This window comes from Lolium rigidum, chromosome 7 (genome assembly GCF_022539505.1).
Source record: "Lolium rigidum isolate FL_2022 chromosome 7, APGP_CSIRO_Lrig_0.1, whole genome shotgun sequence".
Classification (NCBI taxonomy): Eukaryota; Viridiplantae; Streptophyta; class Magnoliopsida; order Poales; family Poaceae; genus Lolium; species Lolium rigidum.
Window position 1 is genome coordinate 197781037 of NC_061514.1, and position 16878 is coordinate 197797914.

Genomic DNA, 16878 nt, shown 5'->3' on the forward strand with positions numbered 1-16878 from the left:
GAGGGTTTGGCTGATCGCTACTTTTTCCCCTCCTCCATTCGCTTTTCTTTTTCTCCCTCGCCGAGCCAGCCGCATCGTGACGCGTGGACCAACCCGTGGAGACGAGCGAGGCGAACGCCCGGTCCTTGCACGGCACTTGTCTAGCGTGGTTAGCCTCAGAATGCTTCAGGGGATGCAGCAATTATAACTTTAGATGCACGGCGAGAACTAGAGCCAGAAAACATTTCTTCCAAAATATAGGACCCAAATAGAAAACGCACCGCAACCAGAGGCGACAAAAATCAAAGAGAGCCACCCCCACCCGGGATCGAGAAGCTTCCGAATGGAAGCGGAAGGCGTCGGCGCCGACGAGGGTTCCGGCGTGGCTCCCGTCTTCCCCGAGAACTCTTCTCCCGAGGTCAAGTCCGACGACGGGCGCCCCATCAGCGGCGTGCTGGCGGGAGCAAGCGAAGCTGGTATGGACGGGCTCGGGCTCGGCCTCGGCGGCGACATCGGCGCAGGCTCCGGGAATACGGAGGACCTCGAGATGGAGGACTTCAAGCCCGCCGCAGAGGCCGTCGCTAGCAAGCCGGAGGATGAAGCCGACGCACTCCTCCGCGGCGACTTCGGCGCCGGCAACGGCAAGATGCGCGACGAAGGCGCGCACACGCTCGAGGTTTTCGTTGGCGAGGAGAAGGACCAGTTCCCCTGCAATGGGAACGAAGCCGGCGCCGCGACCCTCAAGGTACCAGGCGGGGTCGTCTTCCCCGACAGTTGTTCTCACGAGGCGCACGCCATCAGCGGCGTGCGGGTGGGCGCAAGCGAAGCTGGCATGGACGCGCTCGGTGGAGACATGGGCGCAGGCAACGGAAACGCGGAGGACCTCAAGGTTGACAACTTCAAGCCCGACGCGGAGGCCGCCACTGGCACGCCAGCGGATGAAGCCGATATCGACGCACTCCTCTCCGGCGGCTTCGGCGCCGGCAACGGCAAGATGGACGAGGAAGGCGCGGACGCGCTCGAGGTTACCGCTGTCGAGATGGACCAGGACCCCTGCAATGGGAACGAAGCCGGCGCTGCGACGCTCAAGGTTCCCGGCTGTGTCGTCTCCATGGTCAAGGACGACGTCGGCATGGAAACTATCGGTGCCCAGGGCACCAGTCCATCTCTCCGCGCCGACATGTCGTCGGTCGACACTATCTCCAATCCCGAGAGCCACAAGGGAAGATTGTTCTGTAACAAGCAAGAAGAACAGATTGAGTCCGAGGTGACAGCACTGCAGAAAGCAGAGGATGAACTGCTGCGAATTAAGGAGGAATTGGATTGCAAACAAAATCAACAGCTCAAGAGGGAGCAGGACCAGAGACTCAAAGAAGAAGAATGGAAGCTGTTGCAATGTAAGGAGGAGAAAGCACTGAAAGAGATAGAGGCCAGGACACTACGGCAGATTCAGCTTGTGCAGCAAATGGAGGCGACAGTGAGCAGAAAAGTACAAGAGCTAGCACAAACTGAGGAGAAATTGGATCGCAAATATAAGCAACTGAACAAGAACCAAGATGATCACAGACTGAAAGAAAAAGAGTGGAAGATGGTGCAATGCCAAGAGGACCAGGCACTGAAAGAGAAAGGGATAGAGCTGTTCCAGAGGGAGAATGAGCTATCGTTGAGGCAGAAAAGGCTGCTGCAGTTCGAGAAGGATTTGGACACAGCAGCGAATCACCTTGCAGTAGAAGATAGGGAGCTTAAGAGGATGCAGGAAAGGCTAAACAAAAAACTGAGCGAGACACTGCAGTTTCATCAGTCTAACCTTGCACAGAAAGAGACCGAGCTGAATAACAGGGAAAAGGAGCTGGGTGCGAATAACCACAAAGTTCAAACTACCTATTATGCTGCTAAATTGGGCCGTGCCATTGGGATGAAAAATTTACGAACACTGATTGGAAGAGACGAAGGCAGTGATCTCATTCTCCCTTTGGTTGAACCAAAAGATGAGGTAATTAAAATCAAGCTGATTGCTTAATCTGTTTAAGTGCATGCTTTTAACCAATGTTCATTTGCTTTGCCTCAATAGGAAGACTGGAACAGGAGGCATATCTTGTATGACGCCATTTTCATGATGTTCTTACCTTTCGTTTTCTGCTTGCAAGGGGTGTTTGCTAGCATGCCTAACCCTCCCTCCGGCCTAGTTCAGACTATCATCTTCTATGTCTGTGGGGCCATCTGGATGCTTGCATGTCTAGGCGGGCTTCTTGGCATATTTAGCAAATGGCCAGGGGTTCAGCTTGCATCCACACTCATGGGTCGAATTCTGTTCCTTGCATTTTGCATTATGCAGGTTGGGGCCTTATGGTTTTTGGCACCACCAAGCAAAGGCTCGACAATTGCTGCTGGAATTTTGTGCGGCTTTGTTATACTAACGCAAATTGGTTGCTGGGTCCAGGTAGAGCCGATTTCCATTTCACGCATGATTAGTTGTATCATAAGTTGTGAAGTAACAAGAAAATGTCATTTGAATTGTAGGATTTAATTGAAAACCGCGAAAGCTGATGACTGTGACTGCGGTGTTGAGTAACATATTGTATAGATATAGGTCCCCGTGTTTTCTCAGGGTTGTACCTGTAATTGTACATGTGTCCGCCTATATATATACGAGCAGCCGGCCCTATTGGTGCTGTGCAATCTCCAATACCCTTCTCTACATGGTATCAGAGACCCTTCGGGTCCTGACCTAGCCGCCGCCCCTCCTCCTCCTTAGGGCGCCGCCGGCCCTCCCCAACCCTAGCCGCCGCCCTCCTCCTCTAGGGCGCCGCCGGCCCTCCCCACCACCACCGCTTCCGCCATCCACCCTAGCCGCCGCCCCCTCCTCTCTAGGGCGCCGCCGGCCATCCCCACTTCAAACCCTAGCCGCCGCCCTTCTCATCTAGGGCACCGCCGGCCCTCCCCACCGCTTCCGCCATGGCGCGCTTCGACTCCTCCTCCGGCTCCGGCAGCAGCAACCCCTTCGCCGGCCCCTCCGTCGCCGTCATCCGCGACATCCCCATCGCCGAGCGCGTGCCGCTGAAGCTCTCCACCACCGCTGCCAACTTCTTCCCGTGGAAGACGTACTTTGGGCTGCTCTTCCGCGAGTATGATCTCCTTGATCACGTCGACGGCACCATCGACCTCCTCGCCATGCCGCACGACCCCGAGTGGCTCGCCATCGACGCCACCATCATCCGCTGGTTCTATCTGACCGTCTCCAACGACATCTTCCGCACTGTCGTCCGCGACGGCGACTCCGCCCACACGGTCTGGGATAAGATCACCGGCCTCTTCACCGACAACAAAATCCAGCGGGTCACCTTCCTCCAACAGGAGTTCTTCGGCACCCACCGAACGACTCTGTCTCTCGACGACTACGCCCTCAAGCTGAAGAGCCTCTCGATGAGCTCCGTGACTTGGAGTTCCCGATCGATGACAAGATCATGCTCTCCACCCCGTCGGCGGGTCTCGGCGAGGATCTCAGCAACGCCGCCTCCAACCTCACGCTCCTCACCACGCCCACCTACGAGCAGGCCGTGGCGTACCTGCGCCTCGAGGAGCGCCGCCTCAAGCACCTCCGGGCTCGGGCGGCCCACACCGCCTTCGCCGCTGGCTTCTCCCGCGGCGCCCAGACTCCCGCGCCCCGCGCCCCGCGCCCCTACGCCTCGCCCCCTGGGCCCGCCGCCGGGTTTCCCCGCCGCCGCCCCGCCGCCCGGTCAGACCGGCCCCCGGACCGGGCCCGCTGGCGCCCGGCCGGCCGGACCGGTCCCTCGGACCGGCCAGCCGGCTCCTCCCGGTGGTGGCCGCCGTGGCCGTCGTCGCCGTGGCGGTGGCAACGGTGGCGGCAACGGTGGCGCCAATGCCGCCGCCCCCGCGCCTCGTCCCCCGCGAGTACACCGCCCCTCCGCCATGGACTGCCGGTCACAACCCGTGGACCGGGGTTGTTCACGCCTACTCCATGCCCGTGCCGCGCGCCCCCTACCCGGGCATTATGGGGCCGCGTCCAGCCTCCCACCAGGCGTTCTACGCGGCGCCCCAGCCTGCCCCGGCCTAGCCGCCCCTCCGGGTGAGACCCCGTGGGATCCCGCGCTCCCGACCGCCCTCCGCGAGCGCCCCTCTGCTGGGTCGTATGGTGGCGGTGGCGATTGGTTCATGGACACCGGCGCTTCCGCGCATATGGCGGCGCATCCCGGTAACCTCTCCTTTTCCACACCCGCTTCCACTTCTTCTCGCATCATCGTTGGCAACGGTCATGCTCTTCCTATTACTCACACCGGTTCTGTCTCTTTTCCTTCCACCTCCACTCCCTCTCTCTCCATAATGTTCTCGTTTCTCCTGACTTGATCAAAAACCTTGTTTCGTTAAATCTTTCCGTCGTGATAACCCCGTGATCGTGGAATTTGACGCTTTTGGTTTCTCTGTCAAGGATGGTCGTACCCGGATGCTCCTCCACCGATGTGACAGCCCCGGCGATCTCTATCCCGTTGGCGCGGCCTCCACCACCACCGGCCGTCCACTCGCCCTCTCCGCCGGTGTCGACCTTTGGCACGCCCGTCTTGGCCATCCTAGCTCCGCCACTCTGCGTCAAATAATGCAAGGATTCTCCTTTACTTGTAATAAAACGGATGCCCACTCTTGTGAAGCATGTCGTCTAGGCAAACATGTTCGCCTTCCGTTTAGTTCGTCCTCCACAGTCGCATCTTTTCCCTTTCAACTCATTCATAGTGATGTATGGACCTCGCCGGTTCCGAGTAACTCTGGTTATAATTATTATCTTGTGATTCTTGATGATTACACGCATTTTGTATGGACTTTTCCACTTCGCCGTAAGTCAGATGTTGCCACCACCCTCACCGCCTTCTTCGCGTTCGTCTCCACTCAGTTTGGTCGCCCCATTCACGCTTTCCAGACCGACAACGGCAAGGAGTTCGACAACATCACCATTCGCTCACTTCTCGCCACCCACGGCACCGTCTTCCGCCTCACGTGTCCATACACTTCTTCACAGAATGGCCGTGCCGAACGGATGCTTCGTACCCTCAACGACTGCGTCCGCACCCTTCTGTTCCATGCCTCCATGCCCCCGCGATTCTGGCCGGATGCCCTTGCCACGGCGACTCTCCTCGTCAACATCCGCCCGTGTCGTGTGCGTTGGTCCTACACGCCGCATCATCTCCTTTACGGTGCGCCGCCCACCTATGATGACCTCCGCATCTTCGGCTGCCGGTGTTTTCCTAACACTGCTGCCACCGCCGCGCATAAGCTTGCGCCGCGCTCCCTCCCTTGTGTGTTTCTCGGCTACCCCGCCAACACCAAGGGTTACCGCTGTTACGACCCGGTCTCTCATCGTGTCATCACTTCCCGGCACGTGTACTTTGACGAGTTGGTTTTTCCGTTTCAGCAGGGACTCATGGCGACACCTCCGACGACGCTCCCGGCGCCCGCTGGCCCTCCTGCGGCCGCACGCCGACGACCGACCGAGGTGGCCCCCCCGGCGCCGGCCCCGCCTGGTCCCTCGGCGTTCCCGGCGCCCGCTGGCCCTCCTGCGGCCGCGCGCCGACGCCTGACCGCGGTGGCCTCCCCGCCTGGACCCTCGGCGTCCGCACCGCCCGCGGCGCCCCCGTCGCCCCCGTCGCCGGCGGCGCCTAGCCCGCGGCGCCCCGTCGCCGGCCGGCGCCCTAGCCCGCGGCGCCCCGTCGCCGGCGGCGCCCTCGCCCACGGCGCCTCCGTCGCCTGCGGCGCCCTCGCCCGCGGCGCCCCCGTCGCCTGTGGCGCCCTCGCCCGCGGCGCCCACGTCGCCTGCGGTGCCCTCGCGGCGCCCGCGGCGCCATCGCCCGCGACGTCCGAGGCGTCCCCGGTGCCCCCGTCGCCCGCGGCGGCCGCCTCTTCGCCGTCTGCCTCGCCACCCGTCGCTGCGGTTCCTGAGCCCATGCTCACCCGCGCCCGCGCAGGCGTGCGGCGGCCGTCTACACGCTACCCCGCCGACCAGTATGTCTGCGCGGCTTCTCCGTCTACTGCGTCTGCCTTCTGGGCCAGCGGCAACAGCATATTGCCGCACGACGGCGGCGTCCCCTCCACCCGGCCGACCCGGCCAAGCGCCCGGTCAGACCGGACCGTCGCCCGGCCTGTCTGGTCATCAGGCCGGCCAGACCGGCTCTCCCACCGGCTCGGCGACCGCTCCTTCGCCGGTGCCCACCTCGGCTCGCGCTGCCTTGCGCGACCCGCATTGGCGTGCCGCCATGCAGGAGGAGTACGACGCGCTTCAGCGCAATAGGACCTGGGAGCTCGTTCCCCGGCCCCTCGCGCCAACGTCATCTCCGGCAAATGGGTCTTCAAGCACAAGCTCGGCTCCGACGGTACTCTCGAGCGCTACAAGGCGCGCTGGGTGGTGCGCGGCTTTCGGCAGCGCGCTGGCGTCGACTTCACGGATACGTTTGCCCCGGTTGTCAAACCGGGCACGATCCGCACAGTGCTGCACCTCGCCGCGTCTCGTGCGTGGCCCGTGCATCAGATGGACGTCTCCAACGCCTTCCTTCATGGCCATCTGCAGGAACGGGTGTACTGTCAGCAACCCACCGGCTTCGTCGACCCCGAGCGCCCCGATGACGTGTGCTTGCTCTCTCGGTCCCTGTATGGACTGAAGCAGGCGCCCCGCGCCTGGTACCAGCGCATCGCCGGCTTCCTCCATCAGCTGGGCTTCCGCTCCACGCGTTCCGATGCGTCCCTGTTTGTCTACCGGACCGGCAACGACATGGCATACCTGCTGCTGTACGTCGATGACATCATTCTGACAGCCTCCACCGCTGGTCTCCTTCGACAGCTCACCGACCGCCTTCGCGCTGAGTTCGCGTTGAAGGATCTTGGCCCGCTTCACTACTTCCTCGGCATCGAGGTTGTCCGACGTGCGGACGGATTCTTCCTCCATCAGCGGAAGTATGCTCACGAGCTTCTCGAGCGTGCTGGGATGCTTAACTGCAACCCTGCGCCTACTCCTGTCGACACGAAGGCCAAGCTTTCCGCCAGTGATGGGTCGCTGGCGTCCGACGTGCCGTTCTATCGCTCCATCGTCGGTGCCCTTCAGTACTTGACACTGACGCGCCCGGAGCTCCAGTACGCCGTGCAGCAGGTGTGCTTGCATATGCATGCTCCTCGGGATGCTCATTGGGCCGCGGTGAAGCGGATTCTCCGCTACGTCTGCGGTACCATGGGCTACGGCTTGACATTGCATGCGTCGCCCTCGACGTCGACTGACCTTGTCGCCTACTCTGACGCAGACTGGGCGGGTTGCCCGGATACGCGCCGCTCCACCAGCGGCTACTGTGTCTACCTCGGCTCGTCGCTTGTTTCTTGGTCCTCCAAGAGGCAGCCCACCGTGTCCCGCTCCGGTGCTGAGGCCGAGTACCGCGCCGTGGCCAACGCTGTGGCTGAGTGCACATGGCTCCGTCCGCTTCTGTCCGAGCTATCTTGTCCTGTTGACAAGGCTACGGTGGTTTTCTGCGACAACGTGTCGGCTGTCTACCTCTCCGCCAACCCCGTTCATCATCGGCGCACCAAGCACATCGAGCTGGATATCCACTTTGTTCGTGAGCAAGTTGCCCTCGGTCGCGTTCGAGTTCTTCACGTACCGACGTCTCAGCAATTTGCCGATATCATGACGAAGGGACTGCCATCCACGACTTTTCCTGAGTTTCGCTCCGGTCCGTGTGTCGGTGCCGACCCTTCGACTGCGGGGGGGTGTTGAGTAACATATTGTATAGATATAGGTCCCCGTGTTTTCTCAGGGTTGTACCTGTAATTGTACATGTGTCCGCCTATATATATACGAGCAGCCGGCCCTATTGGTGCTGTGCAATCTCCAATACCCTTCTCTACATGCGGTATCCGCTGTAAGTATTAGAGGCTTCTCATTTATCTTCTTTTTGCTGAAACTTGGCCATATATTCTCTATAGTGTGTCATGTGGTGTACTTACTGTGGCGATGGACTGTTTGTTTTTGTGGTGATTGAATATGATTTAATATTCTTTTGTTGGTTGAATGAAACGTGTTTGGCAAACCAATCTGGTTTATGTCATTTTTTTAGAACAATAAGCTCTGTTTTGGTTGCTGGGACTAATTATTCTTACCTAGTGTGGGCACAAAACTCTGAAGCGTAAGACGTAATTTGGGTGTATGTCAGTAATATAGTAGCTATCTTTAGCTGTAGTCTGATCTTGCAGATTCCACAATGCCACAACTCATTAATAGTTTACTGATGAATTATTGAAAGTACCACCAGCTTGATTTATGGTTGTTTGGGTCCCTGGGATATTTGGGAAAGGAGACCTCTAACTGATTAAAGTAGTAAATACTAGAATCAGGGTGAATCTTACTGGCATTTACAGATCTTATTTTGAAAAAATCAGTGCTGGGCTAGAAATTATAGGCACTCGATGATATTTACTTGGTTTCCTAGTGCATGATTTATAGTAGGAAAACACTTCAACTCTTATTCTTTAGTGATACTTGTATCCTTGAGAACTCATAAATAAACAATTGCAATGCTCAGAAAGATAATGAATCTTATATCAAGAGTTCAGTTTAGAACATTGAATCCTATGTCAACTAGTGCTCAACATAATATTAGAGGTGTATCTGGTATTATATCTCAAAACAGAAGTGGATAGCTTGTGTTAACAACCTATGCTTTGTTCAAAGTACTACTTTGTGAAGTTTTAGTTTTCTGAGAAGAATGATACAACTACAAATCATGAACCATGTCATCTGTAGCACGTTGGTAAACAACTGGAGGTACCATTCAAAATTATCTTTATGTTTTTTGCTGGGAGTAATTTTCAAATAGCCAAGCATGTGCAACACAGTGAATACATTTCTTCTAAGGCCTCCTGTTCATGGAATTGCAACACCGTGAAAACATAATTAGCTCTGTTTAGTTTGAAGATCATGGCACTCATTTGCAGCCTTTAGAATTCTGTTTTTTAAGAAGAAATTCTGGTTATTCTGTAGAGAGAAAAAAAATTAGTTGATGGCAAGTATCAGGTTGATACAGCCACACACAAGAATTCTGTATTTATCATGCATGTCTGTTAGTTGCAGCATTATGAGCGAGTTGCATGTTTTCATTTGATATTTTCTTCATTCTCTTGCTATACAGGAATTAACCACAGTGGTATGCTACTGTTGTTAAACAACATGTACGTGTAAACGTTTTGTGTAGGCATGTTTAGATGATCCGGTAGGAAATATTCCAGGTTCCATACCTTGTATAGTTAGCTTAGGAATCAAGGAATATCTTAGTCATTCAATACCGGATCATCTCTGTAATCTCTGTAATTGTTGAGCAAGTTTTCTGCTCCTATTTAACACGTACGCAGCCTGAGTCCAAGGGCATGCTTCAACCCAATACTTTTCATGGTATCAGAGCCAGGAGGTCTCAACTTCAAACCCCGGCTTACGCACTATTTAATCTAAAAATAGTTGCAGCCTCCCGTTTATCCCACGTCTAGTGTCTTCCCGTTTGTCCAGCCTAGACGTGAGGGGGAGTGTTAAAATATAGAGCCTAGCCCTTTCCAACAGTTCGAACTTTTGGAAAACTTGGCTAGTGCATCAATCTAATATGGTATCAGAGCGACTCCTCCATATCATCTCCAATGGCTGCCTCATCAAGCTCCCTCTCTCCCTTCTCTCCCGCTCTTGGACATGGGGTCGCCGAGAAGCTTACCAGGAACAATTTCCTGCTGTGGAAGGCTCAAGTTCTTCCGCCGATCCGAGGAGCCCAGCTGATGGGTTTCCTTGATGGTTCCGAGAAGGAACCGAACAAGATGATGACCGTCACCAAGGACGGCAAGGAGCTGGACGTCCCCAACCCGGACTACACCAGCTGGATGGCGCGCGACCAAGCCGTCCTCGGCTTCCTCTCCAACTCCCTGTCCCCGGAGGTGCTGGGGCAGGTCGCCTCGCATATCAGCGCCGCTCCGATGTGGGCGGCCATTGAGGCAATGTTCGCGGCCCAGTCGAGGTCGCGGATTCTTCAGCTGCGCTTCGCCCTCTCCAACACCAAGAAGGGCAACCGCACGGCCGCAGATTACTTCTCCAAGATGGTGCTGCTTGGTGACGAGATGGCGGCTGCGGGAAAGGTATTAGATGAAGATGAGATGGTGTCTTACATTCTTGCAGGGCTCGATATGGAGTATAACTCCCTGGTGTCGGCTATGGCGGCACGTGTGGAACCGGTGACGCTGGGAGATCTTTACTCCCAGCTACTGACGTACGAGACGCGCCTCCGTCTCCTTCAGGACGAGGACGCAGCCGGGTTCCAGCCCTCTGCAAACGCTGCGTCACGTGGAGGGCGCGGCGGCGGTGGCCACGGTCGTGGAGGCCGTGGTGGTGGTGGTGACCGCGGTCGCCCTGGCTACTTCAACCGCGGTGGCCGCAATGGCGGCAACTTCAACAACAACCGCGGCTATCAAGGTCGTCATGGAGGCGGCAACGGCGGCGGCAACAAGTCTCCAATCTTGTGCCAGCTCTGCAAGAAGCCTGGACATGAGGCGCTCAACTGCTGGAAGCGCTTCGACACCTCCTTCTCCGGCTACGACAACGAGAAAAGCGCCAGCATGGTGACGAACTCGTATGGTGTCGACACCAACTGGTACACCGACACCGGCGCGACGGATCACATCACGGGGGAACTAGAGAAGCTCACCACCCGGGACAAGTATCATGGCCATGATCAAGTGCACACCGCAAGCGGTTCAGGCATGAATATTGACCATGTTGGTAGTGCTTTAATTAACACTCCTACCCGTGAGCTCCATCTAAAAAATGTCCTTCATGTTCCTCAAGCCACCAAAAGTTTAATTGCTGTTTCTAAACTTGCTTCCGACAATGATGCCTTTGTTGAATATCATCCTCATTTTTTCTCTATTAAGGATCGGGCCACGAAGAAAATTCTGCTGCAAGGTAGATGCCATCACGGCCTCTACCCCATTCCTCGTGGGTCTTCAATTCGGAAGCAAGCTTTTGGTGCTGTCAAGCCATCTTCGACAAGGTGGCATGATCGCCTAGGGCATCCCTCCGGAGTCATCGTCCAGCAAGTCTTAAATAAAAATAAACTTGAGTTTTCTCGTGAGTCCAATAAAGAGTTTGTGTGTGATTCGTGTCAAAGGGCAAAGAGTCATCAATTGCCCTATCCTAAGTCGTCGAGTCGTTCTCAATTTCCTCGGATGTGTGGGGCCCTGCCCCGGATTCTGTTGGTCGAAAGAAATATTATGTGAGCATGATTATAGCAAATTTGTGTGGATTTATCTCCTTAAACATAAATCTGAAGTGTTTCAGAAATTCCATGATTTCCAACAACTTGTTGAGCGCCAATTTTTTTGCAAAATTCTTGCCATGCAAACTGATTGGGGAGGCGAATATCAAAAGTTGCATTCTTTTTTCCAACGCATTGGCATCATTCATCTTGTTTCTTGCCCGCATGCACATCAACAAAATGGTCCGGCTGAGAGAAAACACCGTCACATTGTCGATGTTGGCCTTTCTCTCCTTGCCCATGCAAGTATGCCATTGAAATTTTGGGACGAAGCCTTTTCCACTGCAGCATATTTAATCAATCGTCTTCCAAGTCGAGTCATTGACAATGACACTCCTCTTGAACGTTTATTTCACCATAAACCAGACTATAATTTTCTCCGCGTTTTTGGATGCGCGTGTTGGCCGAACCTTCGTCCATATAATCAACGCAAGTTGCAATTGCGTTCCAAACAATGTGCTTTTCTTGGGTATAGTCCTCTCCACAAAGGATATAAATGTCTTGACATTTCCACCGGGCGTATTTATATTTCGCGCGATGTCATCTTTGATGAAACAGTTTTTCCTTTTGCTCATCTTCATGCAAATGCCGGCGCTCAACTCCGTAATGAAATCCTTCTCCTAGCACCACATCTTCTTCCATTAGCTCACGCGGACAGTAGTGTTGCACATGATCAACATATGGTTAATATTCAGGCTGAATCTGCTTTATTCTCTAATAATACTGATGAATCTTCGAGTGCAAATCGCCATGATCTTATGCAGGGTTCAGAACAGCCATCCCAGGCAGATTCTCTTGGATCGCACGCCTCGACAGCTTCCGCGCCAGGATCTCCTGCCCCTGGTCCACGGTCGGCCGGCCCGGCGTCTCCCAGCGTCGCATCGCCTGGCCCCAGCATGGCTGGCGGGCCATCATCTGGTCCTCTGCCGGCCACCTCGTCGTCGCGTGGCAGCCCCGCCTCGGGGGATTCAGCGACCGGCTCGTCCACGCCGGGATCCTCTGCAGCTGATGCTGCTCCCTCCGGATCCTCTACGGCAGCATCGCCACAAGCCAACCCTGCTGCTGCACCGTGTATTCAGCAGCCTGTCTCACGTCCGGTGACACGTCTATCTCGGGGCATTGTGAAGCCTATTGATCTTGGCCCTGACATGATCAGGTATGGCTGTTTAAGTACCACTGGTGAGCCTGCTAATCTTTCTGATGCCATGCGTGATCGCAATTGGAAACTTGCTATGGATCATGAAATACATGCTCTTGCTAAAAATCAGACATGGCATCTTGTTCCTGCTCATCATGGTTCTAATATTATTGATTGCAAATGGATTTATAAAATCAAGAGACGTGCTGATGGTACAATTGACCGTTATAAAGCTCGCCTTGTCGCCAAAGGGTTCAAGCAACGGTATGGTCTAGACTATGAGGACACCTTTAGTCCCGTGGTCAAAGCTGCCACTATTCGTCTTGTGTTGTCTATTGCAGTCTCTCAGAGTTTGCGACAACTTGATGTACAGAACGCGTTTCTTCATGGTGTTCTGGAGGAGAATGTTTATATGAGGCAACCCCCAGGGTATGAGGATCCTACTAAACCTGGGTATATTTGTAAACTTGATAAGGCACTTTATGGTCTCAGACAGGCACCTCGAGCATGATTCTCTCGGCTTAGTGATAAATTGCACCAGCTTGGTTTTACTCCTTCTAAAGCTGACACGTCCTTATTTTTCTTTCGACGTGCGAAGGTGGTGGTTTTTGTTTTGGTGTATGTTGATGATATCATTGTTTCTAGTTCCTCTACGGATGCTACCATGGCTCTTTTACGTGCTTTGCATTCTGATTTTGCTCTCAAGGATTTGGGTGATCTTCATTTTTTCCTTGGCATTGAGGCGAATAAAATTGCTGATGGCCTTCACTTGTCTCAAGGCAAATATACGGCTGATATTCTTCAGCGTATTGGTATGAGCACATGCAAAGCCTCGCCTACTCCCTTGTCATCTTCTGAGAAGCTCTCCAAGGAGGGGGAATTGCTTGGCTCGGATGAGGCCACCCGCTATAGGAGCATTGTGGGAGCACTTCAGTACCTTACTCTCACACGGCCCGATATTGCTTTCTCTGTCAATAAGGTTTGCCAATTCTTGCATGCTCCTACTGAACTTCATTGGACAGCGGTTAAAAGGATATTGAGATATCTTAAAGGAACCTTGGGGCTTGGTTTACACATCCGCAAATCACCCTCTACACTTGTGAGTGCTTTTTCAGATGCTGACTGGGCCGGTTGTCCCGATGATCGTCGATCAACAGGTGGTTTTGCAGTTTTCTTTGGCAATAATCTTATATCTTGGAGTGCACGTAAACAAGCTACAGTATCAAGGTCAAGCACAGAGGCTGAATATAAATCACTAGCCAATGCAACAGCTGAAGTTATGTGGGTTCAAAAATTATTGAATGAATTGGGTATCCCTCACCCACCTGCAGCACGCCTATGGTGTGATAACATTGGAGCCACCTACTTATCATCTAATCCTATTTTTCATGCAAGGACTAAACACATTGAGGTGGACTACCATTTTGTTCGAGAAAGAGTTGCAAGGAAATTATTAGATATTCGATTTATTCCATCAGGTGATCAAGTAGCAGATGGATTTATGAAAGCTCTCCCTGTACGTCAATTAGAAGCCTTCAAGTACAATCTTAACTTAGATAAGTTATGATTGAGGGGGAATGTTAAACAACATGTACGTGTAAACGTTTTGTGTAGGCATGTTTAGATGATCCGGTAGGAAATATTCCAGGTTCCATACCTTGTATAGTTAGCTTAGAAATCAAGGAATATCTTAGTCATTCAATACCGGATCATCTCTGTAATCTCTGTAATTGTTGAGCAAGTTTTCTGCTCCTATTTAACACGTACGCAGCCTGAGTCCAAGGGCATGCTTCAACCCAATACTTTTCAACTGTAAGTTGTAGGAAAGACTGTTGGTGTCTCGAAGAGAAGACTAAGCCAGCCCACGCCAAAAACTAACCGCATGTGCATCACACACGGACACATGCCAGTTCATCAGACATAGCTTTCATAGTGTCTCGAAGAGAAGATTAATAACCCTATAATGACGTGAACCTTGTTGCCATTTCTTGCCAGAAGTGTTTGTTGTGATCATGTCTTTGTTTTGCATATCTCCAGGATACCTCACGACATGTTAGGTTTATGATATCTTAACAATTCGGTTTTGGCCAAGCAAAGATTTCCTTTCCATGTTTGTGACAGTGGATTCGATTCCATATTGTCTGAATGGTGGTTATTTTTGCGTTTGCAAAGAAAATCTTGTGGTCCATACCGAGAGGCATTCCCTGTAAAATCTGTCATATTGGTACAAGTTGCCCGTGATTAATAAAATGGCAAATCTGCAGATATTTGTAGTGTTGCGTCCAGGAACCTGAAGAAGCGGGTTCATGACAGTTCAGAGTTCAAATATCCTCAGGTTCATAAGCTTTAGAGAAGAAAATACCAGCTGCGTGCGCAACTCACTTACTGCATGTGTTTCTAGTGGACTTTTTTTTGACATGTTTCTAGTGGACTTAGTTCCGTGTTTTCTGTGTGGGTATCGGTTCTTGGTTTGACATGTAAACTACAAAGTTTATATTGAGTACCAAAAAACAACCCCATAGAGGTTCTCATGAAGATCGATGGTATTAGAAGAGTTTTCCTTTGGGCGGCATGTAACAAAGTAACCGGGGGAAAGTGCAAAGTAAATTGGGAGGGGATGTGCAAGCCTAAAGAATATGGAGGTCTTGGGATCCTCAACCTTCCAAAATTTGCCGCGGCCCTTCGCATGCGTTGGTTATGGCATGAGTTGAATGATGAGGCTAGGCCATGGGCCAGCGTTGGTACTCCTTGCACGCCCCAAGACATCGACCTCCTTGCGGCGGCTACGAAAGTGAACATTGGAAATGGGAAAAAACTCGCTTTTAGGAGTCTCCTTGGTTAAATGGAAGGTGGCCTAAAGATATCGCCCCACTCATTTTTTAAATGCTCGAAGAAGAAGAAGTGGAATGGGAGCAAAGCTATGTAAGATGGTTATTGGGTTACCCAAATCAACAATCACCATGGCCTCTCTCTAGAGCACATTGTGCAATTCTACAAGCTATGGAAGATGTTACAATCGGTTCACATGGATGCCAACACCCCGGATACAAATTTGTGGAAGCTTACCAATGATGGGTGTTACTTGTAAGTCCGCTTACAAAATGCAATTTTTGGGCCAAGCTAACTGCTCCATGCCATCTTTGGTTTGGAAACCATGGGCGCCAACAAAATGCAAGATCTTTACTTGGTTGGTCATCCAAAATAGAGTTTAGATGGCTGATAGACTTGAGAAAAGAGGATGACCCAATTATAGATGTTGCAAGATTTGTAACCAAGCGCAAGAAACCACCTCACGTATCCTCTTCAAATACCAGTTCAACATTCGTATATGGTACAATGAGAAGGAGTGGCTCGGGCTACAAGACGTTGACCCAAGTAGTTGGCACCACATGTGCTCCATCAAAGTGTGGTGGGGGGATATGATTGACAACAGGGACAATTGAGAAACACCATGGCTTCACTTACCATGCTGGTGTCGTTGGAGATTTGACAAGAAAGAAATGCACGTCTTTCGGAACATCCCCTCTACCTCTAAGATGTTCGTTTCAAAAATAAAAAAACGAGCTAGCAACGTGGAGTCTCACCGGGCCTAAAGCCTTGAGTATTATAATGCCATGAGAGTAGGCTTGTGTTTTACTCTTGGCCTTTTATGCCAAGAGCTTTGGTTTTAACACCTCTAAAAAATCTTCTTAATTAACAAAAATGGCAAACCTTTTACCTTGTTTCAAAACAAACAAGCAAAAAACTACTTCATAAGTTTTGTGAGTTTCTCCGGCTGTTTGGAGTTTATCTATGACCTCTTGTAGGTTTATACGTAATTAGACTTGCTTTCAGATCTATTACTTTGTTGACACTCACTTATTCACTCAAATAACTGATGAATTCATATTTGAAGCATATTTACCTCCTTTTTTTTTGCATAAATAGACATAGGATTTTGATATTTTATGGCGCTCGCGCGCACCTTTTACCCTTGTTTCAGCAGGATCCTAAATTAACAAGTCTTTTATGAATATATCAATTGGGAATGTCATATTGTGTAATAATATGATATTTCCAAGTGATAAAAGTCATTTAAATAATTTTCCACGCACCTAGGTGATGAGACGACGCAAAGGATATCACCTGCAAATTTAACGAGCATCGTTACGGGCAAAGACGGATCTGAGAACAGATATACGCAGACACCTCCAGCCACGAAACAGCACACCAGGATGGGATCTAGAGAAGGGATGTAGGATAAAACAAGATAAAACAATGAAAATGTATTCAATGCATGATTTTCAAACAAATCCACCCTAACCTAATGTGGTATTAAATGTCTTATTTGCAAATCATGAAAGATGCACTTGCTGCAATGAGAATGTGGGTCTCTCCTTAATCCGTCAATAAGGATATCACATTTGTGACCCTAGGAAATATAACAAAAAA

The 16878-nt window shown here is 52.0% G+C and overlaps 1 non-coding gene across 1 annotated transcript; it reads left to right on the plus strand.

Annotated features, from left to right (window-relative positions):
• Nucleotides 1–10134: 10134 nt before the first annotated feature.
• LOC124679941 lies at nt 10135–10273 on the plus strand. The gene has a single exon (XR_006995356.1). It is a non-coding gene; the product is annotated as a small nucleolar RNA Z247 (small nucleolar RNA).
• The last annotated feature ends 6605 nt before the right edge of the window (nt 10274–16878 follow it).